The sequence below is a fragment of the Nannospalax galili genome, unplaced genomic scaffold (assembly GCF_000622305.1).
Source record: "Nannospalax galili isolate Female #2095 unplaced genomic scaffold, S.galili_v1.0 scaffold142, whole genome shotgun sequence".
NCBI classification, from domain to species: Eukaryota; Metazoa; Chordata; class Mammalia; order Rodentia; family Spalacidae; genus Nannospalax; species Nannospalax galili.
The window spans coordinates 2,074,945-2,088,734 of NW_008348793.1; the positions used below are offsets into that span (position 1 = coordinate 2,074,945).

Below are 13,790 nucleotides of genomic sequence, written 5' to 3' on the forward strand. Positions count from 1 at the left end.
TTTTTAAAGGTTAAAACATCATTTAATTTATGTCTTATAGGGTTTATACTGAGTACAATATTGTATAACTGTAATAATTCAACTGTAAGCCTAAAAATTTACAGCCAAATTTGAAAGAGATGCATCCTACTTCAGGAAAACGTTATTGAATATGTCAATTGTGTTGTAATGATATGCTTCTTCTAAGTATGTTGTTATTAAATAAATCATTTTTAAAAATTAAAAAAAAAAAAACTGTGGTCCTGGAACATACTACCCCCAGCCATAAAGAATTCCTGTTTGGAAAACAGGCCCATTCTGCCTTTATCAGGCCCGAGACCCTTTACAAACATCAACCCACATAATTCTATTGAATACTTAAAAGTTTCCTGCTGCTGATTCTTGCTGGCCAGCTTCCAACCTTTGTTGACTTAAAAGGTCAGTTTTGGTGATGTGGTCCTGGAACATACTACCCCCAGCCATAAAGAATTCCTGTTTGGAAAACAGGCCCATTCTGCCTTTATCAGGCCCGAGACCCTTTACAAACATCAACCCACATAATTCTATTGAATACTTAAAAGTTTCCTGCTGCTGATTCTTGCTGGCCAGCTTCCAACCTTTGTTGACTTAAAAGGTCAGTTTTGGTGATGGTGGTTGTTTTCTTTTTTTCCTACCTGTGCCTCTTTCCTCCCCTGTTCCCGACACTCCCCAGGCTGATTTTGGTCAGTGTTTCATCAGAGCAACAGAAAGCAAACTAGAACAAGAACGCACCCTGAATTAATGCAATTGTTTTTATGCATTGTTTTGTTTATTAGTCTAATAGTCTTTGTAGATGATGATTGGTTTAATGGAGGGTGAAAAATATGATGGCTGTGGGAACATCCCTATTAGAGATTGGTCAACATCAGAGTATCATGGGCTGTGGTGAGTAGAGGAGAATGTAGTCTCAGGCTCACTCTAGGTGACTCTATAGAACTAAGGTCTTAATGGAGGTGGTGGGGGCACCTGGCCTCATGACAAGTATTAGTCTCATAGGTAATCATGTCAGAAAACACCCTGTGTTCCTAGATTAGGAAGAACCCCAGCAGTCACCTGGAAGGTTCTCATAGGAATTGGTCAGGCCACACCTTGGCAACCCTATTTAATCAGCGCTAAACATCTCTTGATGGTGGGGCTTCATACATGACATATAAGACACGTTAGAGGTTACAATGGTGACCCTGGAGAGGAACTTCCACTAAGAAGCACACATTACTGACCCAAAACAGCCAGTCTAGCATTAACTCATACTTCAGCCATCAAGATGAGCCTTTAACCCTAAAACTCAATCTGCCCTTAGAACTGCAAAAAAATAACTGATCAATGTATCTGCAGCCATTTTCTTTTCTAAAAAATAACACACTGTGGGACTGGAGAGATGGCTCAGTTCTTAAGAGTACTGGCTGCTCTTATAGAGGACCTGGGTTTGATTCTCAGCACCCATGTGGCAGTTAACAACTGTCTGTAACTCCCAGTTCCAGGGGATCCGACACCCTCTTCTGACCTCCACAGGCATTGCATGACATGGGTGCTTTTACACACATGCAGGCAATATACTCATACATATAAAATAAAAATACGCCTTTAATCCCAGCACTTGGGAGGCAGAGGCAGGCAGATCTTTATGAGTTCGAGGCCAGCCTGGTCTACATAGTGAGTTCCAGGACAGCTGGGGTTACAAGGAGACCCTGTTTTAAAAAAGACAACTAACTAACTAACTAACTAACTAACTAACTAAATAAATAAATAAACAAATAAAAATAATAAATACAAAATGTTTAAAAATAACACTTTGTGTACTAAAATTATCATTCTTGGGGCAGCTAATTTTAAATGTGTAGCATTTGAACTTAGATCAAGTGCTATTGCCTATTTTGGTATTTTTGTTGCTTTTTTATTTTTTATTTATTTTTATTTTATGTGTATGAGTATATCGCCTCCATTTATATAAGTGCACCCATATTGTGCAATGCCTGTGGAGATCAGAACAGGGCATCAGATCCCCTGGAACTAGAGTTACAGATGGTTGTTAGCCACCATGTGGGTGCTGGGACTTGAACTTGGGTCTTCTGCAAGAGCAGCCAGTGCTCTTAAATGCTAAGCTATCTCTCCATTCCTTTTGTTGTTGTTTTTGAAAAACTGATTAGTCAAGGACTTTATCTTATCCTGGACTGAGGAAGATATAGATATTGAGATGTTAGTTTTGAGCTCCCTGTTGGAATGGTGTAATCCAGTGTGTTAAAATGTAAATTCTGAAAACTGAAACTTATATAAAAATGATAAATCTTTCAAGAAAAGTTTTATATATAAATAGGTTGATCATAACCAAAATGTTTATTGCTTTTAATGCTTTATAGTCAAAGCTATCTTAGAAGGTTGATTTACTTTTCCTAAGTTTACAAAAGGGCTAACTTTAAAAAGACAAGAATTTGATGTTTCATGCATTCTGTTTTGTCAGGCTTTATAACAGGTCAGGGCTTATCAAATTTCTGGTTAGAGTGAAGTCTTTTAATGACCACTTATAGCTCTGGTTAAGTAAGGCTGATATATGAGAAACACTTATATACCAGTTGACATCGATTTATGATCATTGATGCTATTAAAAAAAAGTTAAATGGTGCTTGAAAATGTAAATTTATATGAAGGGTTTTCTGAAGGAGTAATTCACCAGTGGAACCTAATTCTGTGTCTGAAACAATAAGGTTTTCTTAACAGTATTGTTCTGCTTATCCTCTTAAGCTTTTGATTATCTAAAAAACTGAGTCTTAATAAAGTCAAGATTCATTTGAGTGTTTATATTAAAATTATTAAACAACTTTATTAGGGTGATTTTAGTATTGTTGAGACCAATAAAGTTTTTATAACTTATGCTATTTTAATAAGTACCATTCAGATTAAAAACTTGTCATTTGGATAGTCCTTGTATTTTAAACACGACCTACACCTATTTGCCATGATTACATAAGCTTTTTTTGTTATTGTACATATGAAATATACTTTTACACCAGAAAATAATTCTATTTTTGGTCACTGACATTGTTCTTATAATTTGTTGAATGTTTTAAATTTTTCCAATGCTATAGACATTATTTTACCAAGCCAAGGACACTGAATTTCTGCTTCAAAAGTAAGAGGTGTGTGTGTGTGTGTGTGTATGTGTGTGTGTGTGTGTGTGTACTTAATCTTCTGTGTAGCTTTGCATTGATTGTTGTGAGCGTCTCTGTATGTTGGATTATTTATGATCCTCAAGCTTAGAAGCTTTCTAGAATGCAAAACTTAGAACATTCTACCAAGCTGATGTCTTCTGGACGCTGGAATTGTTAATGATGCTAACCTTTCCCAGGCTTCTGCGTGTGTTTCTGATTGCGTAATGTCTATCATCTGCAAGGATAACTAGACTGTTAATTGCCACACTTTCTGCAAACTTCTAATCATGGCTAACCTCAGTTTTTTGTCATTCACAGTATAGAATTAAACTTGTGAGAAAAGATGCTAACAAATACTTATTTTTCAACCTGACTTCTTTACATATTTGATGTTGTTGGTTGTGCTGTGTACTCTTAGAAACTTTGTAACTGATGTCTGTCAACATTCTGTAGAAGTATAACTTCTAACAAGAGAACCCGATTAGTATATTTTTGAGATGCTAGGCCATCACTCAAAGGACAGACAGAATTAAATCTGAGGGTGAACTCCAGGTGGGCTCCACCTCACAGCTGTTCCTACAGCTCATCGTTGCTTCAATTTGGCAGAAAAGGAAGTTTCATTGGCACTGACACAACATCTCTCACTTATACCCTTTTCTTCCCCAACATGGAATCTGATCAGACCAACTGGGACCAATCTCATCCCAGGAAAGAAATCAGAATGTTAATGAGTGAGGTTTCCGAAAAGAATTGCTCAGACATGAGGCCGGGAAGTAGTCAGAACTGAAATGAAGTCACCTTGGACCTGAGGATACATACTTAGGAACTCAGCACTTGGGAGGTATCAGAGGGAGGGTAGCCTGGACTTCCTAACGAGACACTGTCTCAAAGCCAAGAACAATAACGGAATCACCTGTGGCAGTACTTCCAAACGTAAATGACGCCAAGAGGTCCTGAAGAAATGATTTTTTATGCATGGTTACCTTAAACTAATCCTCTTCACTAGAATTTACTTTTAGTAGCTCGTACACAGAATACTCCACAGGAAAGGTGAATCCCTGTGGAATTGTTTAATCAGTTGCTCTGACTTTGCCTCCTGGTGTTCTGCTTCTCCTATTTTCAGGCTTAAACATCTGGTTTTTATTTTTCCATTTATATATTTCAGCCGTTACAGCCAGTCCCTTTCTGATACGCTGGTTTATCACCAGGCCAGAGAACCTACAAAGCCATATTGGCTGACACCCTAATTCCTTCATGACTGAGGAATGTTCAAACACAAGGGGAAGATTCAAACAAGGACTTAGATTGTTTTGCTAAAAAGTATTGTCTCTCCACTTGGACCCAAGGTAATGCAAAGCAAGATGAAATCCTGGTATCTGCCTTCATTTTGTGTGTGCATTTTAGCTGAAGGCACAGAGGGAAGTTATTACCACTATCTCTCCTCTTGAGACAACTTGAATTCCAGGAAGATCAAACTCTCACAGGATAGACCTTCCTTCAGATGAGGACAACTACCCATGAGGGTGAGGATGACCCTGGTATTCATCTTGTAGGTGCCAGATTGGTTTCCTGGGTGATGACAGTGATGAACAGATTTACAATTTAATGGATCACCTTGTAGGACCACTTCAACCAAACTGAGATAATAATGCACTGGGCAGACTCACAGTTAGACTATGACTGCAAATTATACACACCTCTGTCCTCCATTTAAACTTAACCTTCATGCCAATACCTCGAGGAGAGACTTGTGGGTCACCGGACCACTTTATTTGTTCATCATTCTCTACTTTTCTCCATTACTTATCTCTTTAATTGATGTATCAGGATGGATGGCCAAAGAGCCCAGCTTGCTGGTGCTGTTGGAGTCCAGGCTGTATACTAAAAACTTTGATAACACTGTATATTTCAAAAATGCTGGAAGAAAGGGTTTTAAATGATTTATCAGAAAGAGATAAACATTTGAGTAGGTAAGTGGCAACAGTGGTTTGAACATTATAGAACGTACACATATATCAAACATCACCTAGCACCCTATAAATATGTATAACTTAACATGACTAATAAAAAGTTAAAACCATCGCACAGTTCCCAAGCTACAGTTCTAAGTAGAAACATTAGTGAAATGTAATGTTAATTCTTGTCTTCCTATTTAAAACAAGAAGGCAGCAAGGCACCACTGTAATAGGCTTATGTTGATTCAGACCATTTGTGTTTAATTGAAACACATCTATGTTGTGAATTTCCACAGCTTCTCACAAAATGTGTATTTGTGTATATTTAACTGTCTTGTTTTTTTTTCTGTTCAAATAATAACTTTTTAAAACATTCTACAAGTAGGCAGTTTCCCATTTGTAGAAATGTTTAAATCTGTCCCCAAAATAAGTGAGAAAGAGAACTTTTGTCACAATTTTAGCAGCAAAATTCTTAAAAGAGACAGGGCTCCAACAAAGCTACTTGCTGTAAAGTCCTTTAAGAGCCAATCCTACCCCAAGCTACTCATGCTAAACAGAAAAGCCAGATAAATATCTTTGGAATACATGACGTCCTGATATGTATTAACAAGTATCAGTCAATTTCCAAGCCAGGATCTTAAATTACACAAAGAAAATTCAGCTGTTTTCTCCGACATTTAGAAAATTTAGATGAGCTTTCCAAGGTTATACTTGGAATAAGTTTGCTTTTTTGCTTGAGGTAATAAGAAAAGAAATAGGGATTGTCTGTCCTTTTCCACCAGTGACGGGTCCTGTGAACAGCTTACTTTCCTTGTCCAGTTTTTGCTTCTTTCTCCTGCTTGTAAACATTGCAGGTGACAGTAAGGGATGAGAGAACAGAACAGACAAACCCAATTGTTACTTTGGTGGTCTAGCACCCAGTGACCTCTTGTCCCCGAGACCTACGTTGTCCCTCTGTCTGCACACTGATATCAAGCTGTGAGTCACACATTGTTACTCTCCATGTCATGCCCAAATTCTTTAAAAAATTAACTTTATTTGTTTTTTCTAAAAAAAATTATTGAGCTTTTGTACATTTCATACAGCAGTTCTTAATCAAATTTAGACCCCACCCCATCATCCAAACCTCCCCCTCCCTGAACCTCATGCATTAGCCCATATATGTTTAGTCTATCCATTTGTACCCAGATGTCCTTCGGTGTAAGTTCATCCACTCGAGTCTAGTCAGCCTTACTAGAGATCGTTGAGTAAGGGCTACATTTCCTCATTCACTATTAATCAGTCTCCAACAGTTCCTGGTTAGGGCCAGCCTGCCATTAATTTCCCTTGTTCCACTCTGGGATCTTGTCTGATTGAGTTGGTATGGGTCTTGTGCTGGTATCATCACCATTGATGCAAGTTCACATGTGCAAATTTCCAGTGGCCTGGAAGCCTCTATTTCCCTATGCTCATGGACTGACCCTGGCTCTTAAGATCTTTCTGCTCCCTCTTCTGCAATGGGCCCTGAGCCACGGCTGGGTGAGGTTTAGTACAGAAATCCTAGCCAGGGACATACACTCTGCAGTCTCTTATTCTCTAAAACTTGGCTAGTTGTGGCCTTCTGTGTGCATCACACTCTGTTGTATAAGGAAGGATCATTGGTGAGAACTGAGGGATGCCTTAGCTTTCTCCCCCCTCCCAACCCCTATTCTGCTACGTTCCACGAGCCTTAGGTATAGAGGTTCCACTGTAAATATGTCACCTAGGACTGGGCATCTATCAGACATAGATTCTCTGTGTGTGACCAGGTGTGGAATTCTGCAGCAGCCTCCATCTGTTCCAAAAAGAAGCTTCTTTGATGAGTGGCACAGTAAACTGTTTCAAAGTATATATTATACTTTAGTAGTGTACAGATCAAAGTGTAGCGCTCAGAGTTTTCTCAAAATGCACACACTTATCAAATCAATACCCGGTAGTTTCCCACACTGACAAGTTGTGAACTTTCTACAAACATCTCCAGATTTCGCTTAAAAAACTGGAAAATCTTACTGAGCCCATGTTCCAACAGGCACTAGTCAGCTTCAAGGAGAAGCAGCTGGTCCTGTAGGTAGAAGATGTGCTGACCATTTCCTACAGTGTCTTCTGCGAGGGCAAGTGTCGGTTAGTAGTGACAAGAGCAAAAAGTAGAAATTACAGTAAATAGAGACTTATGAACAAAAAAAGCCATCAATACGATAAAATATGAGAGGAATGTGGAAGCTAATGGAAGATTATTGACATGTATTTAGAGTAAGCTGACAGATGGACAAAGCAGGATTGCAGGTTCTATTTGGCTACCAATTATATTACTTGGAACTGATCTTATTCATGAGAAAGTTGGCTACATCCTGGGTGAAGGCTGAAAATTCCATCAGCCTGAATCATACGATAGATATTTCTCACCTAAAAGGTATTTTCCCCAACTTCTACAAGCTTTTCTCAGATTGTGATTGGATCTTGAGCTCTATAACTATGTTTCTATTGTTTTATATCGGCAGACTGCAAATATTTACATTGTATGGTCACAGACTCTCCCAGTGGTATCTTACTCACTGAAAATTAGTTACACACTTTCAAATTAACCCTGTGAGATGGTGGGGGTACTTTTACCTGGTGGCTATTTTCTAACCCCTAATCTCTGTTGCAGTACTGAGTTTGCATTACTGACCAATCACATCAGCCACATCTCCCTTCTTCTGACTTTCCAACAGAACATAGATTTTTATTTGGACGATTTAGCCTCTTTCAGAGGGCCATGTGTTTTCCTAATCAAATCATGGCAATCCCATTCTTCCTGCCAGCCGTACGTGTAATGCAGTTCTGATGAAGGAACCATGGATGGGAAACTACTGGGAGACTTAAGGAAAATTTTTATCATAATTAGAAGGAGACACAGAAAAAGAGAAGACTTTATACTGGGCGTTACTTTGTTTATGATGCAGTACAGATAGACAAACTCACACCCTGAAGAATCTATTAAAGAAAAGCAGAATGAGTCTCAGCTCTCCATGCTGTCGTTTAAGGAACTGAAAAAACAACCTTGGATCTATCTAACTAATCTCAGATTGCTTAAAATTTTTTATTGGCATGCATTCATTATGTACAGTGCAAAATTCATAAAGACAATTCCTTTCAAGTAGATCCATATATTATAATTTGAGCATATTTGACCCTTTTCTTTTTTTTTGACTCTTCTTCCTTTCCCAGTAGTCTCCTTCTTCCCCAGTATCCCCTTTTTCCCCCTCTCTTCCCTCTCTCTCACACACATATAGACATATATGCACATATATGGTTGATGATATATGAATCAATCTAGGATCCATAAATGAAAGAGAACTTGTAATATCTTTGAGTTTGGCTTATGCCACAATGTGATGATCTCAAGTTGCATCCGTTTTCCAGCAAATGATATAATTTCGTTCTTCTTTATGGCTGAATAAAACTCCATTGTGTACATAGACTACATTTTCTTCATTCATATTTTGATGAACATCTAGGCTTTCCTCTAACTTGAATATTATGAATAGTGCAGCAATACATGTAGATGTGCAGATATCTCTGCTACCTGTTGACAGAATTCTTTGGTTATATATTCAGAAGTGGTACAGCTGGGTCACATTATAGTTCTCAGTTTTCAGGGGATATCCACAATTTCCATGCTGGCTGGACTCATTTACAGCCCCCCATAAGTATACCAAGGTTCTCATTCCCTCACATACCTGCCAACTTTTGTTATTTTCTTTATAATAGCCATTCCGACTGAGGTGAGATCTTGATGGTACTTCCGTGGTGGCTAAGCATAGTGAACATTTTCATATGTTCACTGACTGGTTGTACTTCATATTTTGTGAACTGTTCATTTCATTAGCCCATTTGTTGATCGAGTTGCTGGGTTTTTGGTATTTAGGTTTTTTTTGACTCCTAATCATATATAATTAGGAAATATATCCCCTATTCTGCACGTCATCTCTTGACTCTATTATTTCATTTGCTGCATAGGAACTCTTTAATTTCATGCAATTCCATTAGTCAATTCTTGGCATTATTTCCTGAGCTATTAGGGTCATTTCAGAAAGAATTCCTTGACTATGCTTATATTTTGAAGTGTTTTCTCCTCATAGTTTCAAAGTTTCAGGTCTTATATTACAATATTTGATCTATTTTATGCAGGGAGAGATAGAGGGATCTAGTTTCAGTGTTTTACATGTGGGTATTCAGTTTCTCAACCATCACTTGCTGAAGAGGCTTTTTTTTTCAATGTATGTTTTCAGAACCTTTGTAGAAAAGGCTATAACAGTGTAGGTTTAACTATGGTCCCTCTATTCTATTTCCCTAACCACACAATTTCTTAGATGAAAAAAAAATGCTAAATAGTTCAGCAAGTTATGGCAAGATATTCTGTTTCTTATAGCTAAAATCTAATTGAAACACTAGGAATGACAGAGGATTGCCTAATTTGTGAATGATTTAGTTAAAAGATTAATAACACTAAGCAGCAAAGTCTATCTTAGGTTCATGTTACACAGAGAAAACTGGATGATGGGAGAAAGATAAATTGTCACTAGGGTAAACAATTTTTATGTCCACATCAACATTTATATATAGAGAGTGTGAGCAGAAGTCTAGACCAAGAATCAGAACCTGTTTTGTTATTTTTATTTTATGTGTATGCATGTATTGCCTGCATGTAGGTAAGTGCACCCTTATCGTGCAATGCCCACGGAGAGCAGAAGGGGCTGTCTGGTCCCCTGGAACTGGGGTAACGAATAGTTGTTAGCTGCCATGTGGGTGCTGGGATTTGAACCCGGGCCTTCTGCAAGAACAACCAGTGTTCTTAACCACTGAGCCATCTCTTCAGCCCCCAGAGCATATCTTTAAACATAGAAAAGCAGGTGAGAGCACGAACACAGTCCCCCATTACCACAAATTATGCAGTCGAGTTTCCCACATTTGGGGAAATCCTGGTGGTCAGCACATCCCAAAGTGCAAAGGATGAGCCTCGCCCTGGGAAAACCACCTTCCTGATCATGGTGTTTCCCCTGTTTTTAAAACTTCATTCAGTATAAAAATTATTAAGATGTATATTGTAAAATATATACATATATATAAATGTTTCCCTTATAATTTTTCTGTACTCCTTATAGATTGTGTTCTGATGACTATGAATATGTTCATGTTTCTTAAATTGTTTAACCTTAATTGTTAATGCTGTATTAGTTCAATGAATGCCTTGTCATATACTAATCTTTAGCAATAGGTCTTATCTGGTGTCTTTGAGCTTAGCTTTCATAAATCTTAGACTCCTTTGTTTTTATTTGTGTGAATGTTTGTATGTCTGCATATGAGCGTGTGCATATGCGTTCAGGTGCCCACAGAGACAAGAAGTTGGCATTGGATCCCTTAGAGCTGGATTCCAGGTGGTTGGTTGTGAGGTACCTGATGTGAACGCTGGGAACAGAACTCTGGTTTTCTGTAAGAGCATCAAATTCTCTTAACTGCCTAGCCATGTCTCCAGCCCCACCTTTGATAAGTTTTGAATGTAAATTACAGGTTTCTGTGAACCAAATTTCTTATATGAAACTAATTTGTTCATAGTTTTATATATCCTAAGGCTTTGAAGATCAGTGAAAGAGACTTTATACTTACATGTTTGTATGTATGCATATATATACATAAACATTTAATATACTCAATTTGATTTTGAGTCCAAGAGAGTTCTTCCTTATAATCAGTTTCCCAATCCTTCAGGTGTAGGTTTGTGTGTGTGAGCACATGCGTGTGTGTGTATATACATGTGTGTACATGTGTGTTACACACATATATCCTTATGCATCTAGCCTCCTACCTCATTCACTCTATATCACATTCTATTCTGCAAATGAGAAAAGCTGTATTATATCATGACATCATTTAGCACAAGAAGGAACACAAATGTCTTAGCATAAGTTAGATAAGTGACTGGAACCTCTCTTTTGTCACTGAAATTGGAAAGGTGTTTAGAAGGTTGGTGAGAGGGACTGGAACACACAGTACCGACTAAGCAGTGTGTGGCAGTAGCTTCTTCTAGGAGTCTGTGAACAAGGATTGTCCCACTCATAGCCTATGAGCTCTTTACACCCCAGGATATCTATGCACGTGGTCCAACACAAAATTGTAAACATGCTTAAAACATTATAAGATATTTTTGTGAATTGTTTTTGAGACCAGATCTCCACGTAGCCCTAGCTGGCCTGGAACTCAATAAGTAGAGCAGGCTGCCATCAGTCTCACAGAGATCCACCTGCCTCTGTCTCCTGAGCGCCGGGATTAAAGGCGTGCACCACTGCTTCCTGCTATTTTTTCTAATTTTTGATGACTAGATCTCACAGCTCATGAGTGTGAACTTCATAAATGACAGTCTTGTATTGTAATGTAAATGTGTATGCTCTCTGTTTTTACGCATGCGTGGCTTCAGTTTTACAGTGGTGTGTGGCTTTTAGTGTGTTGTCTTCCAAGTGCAGACAGTCAAATTGTTACCATCAGACATGACATGTGCTTGTGTGGACTTGGCTAATGAAACACAATGATTCTCAGTAGTAATTTAACCATCCATTGAAAAATGTAAGTATTTATTGTCATTTAGAGAACAGGTATTTTTATTTATTTAGGGTACATCTGTAGTTCAGTCGAATCTCACTGATCGACCACCATTCCATGCTGCCTCAGCAGCTGAGATGTGGAAGGGTTCAAACTTTGCTGTCTATTTTCCTGTCAATTAAAGTAAATATAGCCTTTTATTATTTTTCAAGAAATACCAAATGGCTTCTAGAATATCTGTAAAGAAAATAAAACCTCTCAAACACATAATAAAAGATTGTTCAGTGAAAAGTGGATGGATGACTACTTTTTTGTTGAGGCAAACGATAAGGCACTTAATACATGGGAGATTTGTGAAAGTTTTCAAAGATAATAATTTGAAAGATTATTATATGTAAAAACATGTTGCCAGGTTTGGTGTGTGTCAAGGATTGTGTCATAACTGTCAACTTGACACAGCTGGGTTGAGGGAGCCTCAGTTGGGGAATTGCCTCCATAGGAGTGGCCTGTGGCCACGTCTGTGGGGCATTTTCTTGATTGTTCAGTGATGTGGGAGGGCCCAGCCCACTGTGGGTGGTGCCATCCCTGGGCAGGAGGGCCTGTGTTGCATAAAAAAGCAGGCTGAGCAGGGCTGGGGAGAAAGCCAGTAAGCAGTGTTCCTCCATGGCCTGTGCTCCAGCTCCTGCCTCCAGGTTCCTGCCCTGAGTTCCTACCTTGGGCTCCCTCAGTGATGAACTGTGACCCAGGAAATGCCAGCTGAATAAACCCTTTCCTCCTCAAGTTGATATTAGTCAGAGTATTTTGTCATAGCAATGGAGAAACAAGCTAGAACAATCATAATGCAACTGCTGTCCAGTGCTCATTTAGTGATGTATCATTGTATAGTACATCAAGAAAATTTGTGCACAGAAGTGTTAAAAATAGATGCAAAACATCATATAGTTGTCAAGACTGTGAATTTCAGAAGAGCAAAGGGATTAAGTCATGGCTAGTTCTAGAAATTCCTTAAAAGGGTTGGTGCTGACTATGTGACATTATTTACTTTTCAGAAGTAAGGTGTTTATGTCAAGGAAGAATGTTGAAAGCATTATGATTCTCAACATGTTTATCACCTCATCATGCCATTATTTGTGCCAGAACTTGACAATACAAAATGACTTACAGATTTAGCATTTTTAGTGGATTTAACCACACTCATTTGAATATGTTAAGCATATGTCTTCAAGGCAAAAACTGACATCAGTACAGTGTTTCATCATAAGACCATCGCAAATGAAATTGGAATTGTGGCAAGCTCAACTTTAGGTAATGCATTTTGACACATTAGCTAACATAGTCCTGTGAACAGTGAGAGAAATGTAACCCTTGATTTTGAATTTGATACAAGTTCTTGAAAACATATTTCAATATTTCTGGGAAAACAAACAATAAATATTTACATAATTCTAATAAAGTATGTGCAGAAGGAAATGTTGGACTGGATCTGTCTCCTAGCCTTTAATTTGCCAAGCACAATGATAGTGTTAGGAAAGTACTCAGTAGGACACAGGCATTTTTCTACCTATTCTGCACGTCATTCAAACTTGCTTATTTCTTTGATTACTGTATCCACTAATATTTGATAATTATTATATACCAGTGTCCCTCTGTCCTTTCTAATTGAATGAATAGAACAATCTTAGCAAGCAGGTAGTGTCATTATCTTCATTGAGAGAAATTAGGAAACTTGACCTTCAGAGAAAAATAACATCCAAAGCTGCCTCAGGAAATCAGTGGCTCAGGACAAATGGTACTCATGATTGTGGTAACTGGATTAGTTATTTTGCATTGTTGCAACTACCATCTCACAGAGTCAACGTATGAAAGGAAGGGCTTTTATTTGGGCTCATAGTTTCAGAAGACTGTAGCTCACAGTGGAGAAGGCACAGTGGAGTGGCCCATTTCCTGGCAGTAGGAGGATATGGTAGTGACTGTTCACATCCTGGTGGGTCATGAAGCAGAAGTAGCCAGAGCTAGGGCTGGATCAATGATTATCCTCACCCCTAATGACCTATTTCTACTAACCTATCTCCCAAAA

At 38.3% G+C, this 13,790-nt stretch overlaps 1 non-coding gene across 1 annotated transcript; it reads right to left on the reverse strand.

The window, feature by feature from the left end:
- Positions 1–10,026: 10,026 nt before the first annotated feature.
- LOC115072511 lies at positions 10,027–10,191 on the reverse strand. The gene has a single exon (XR_003851567.1). It is a non-coding gene; the product is annotated as a U1 spliceosomal RNA (small nuclear RNA).
- Between the last annotated feature and the right edge of the window lie 3,599 nt (positions 10,192–13,790).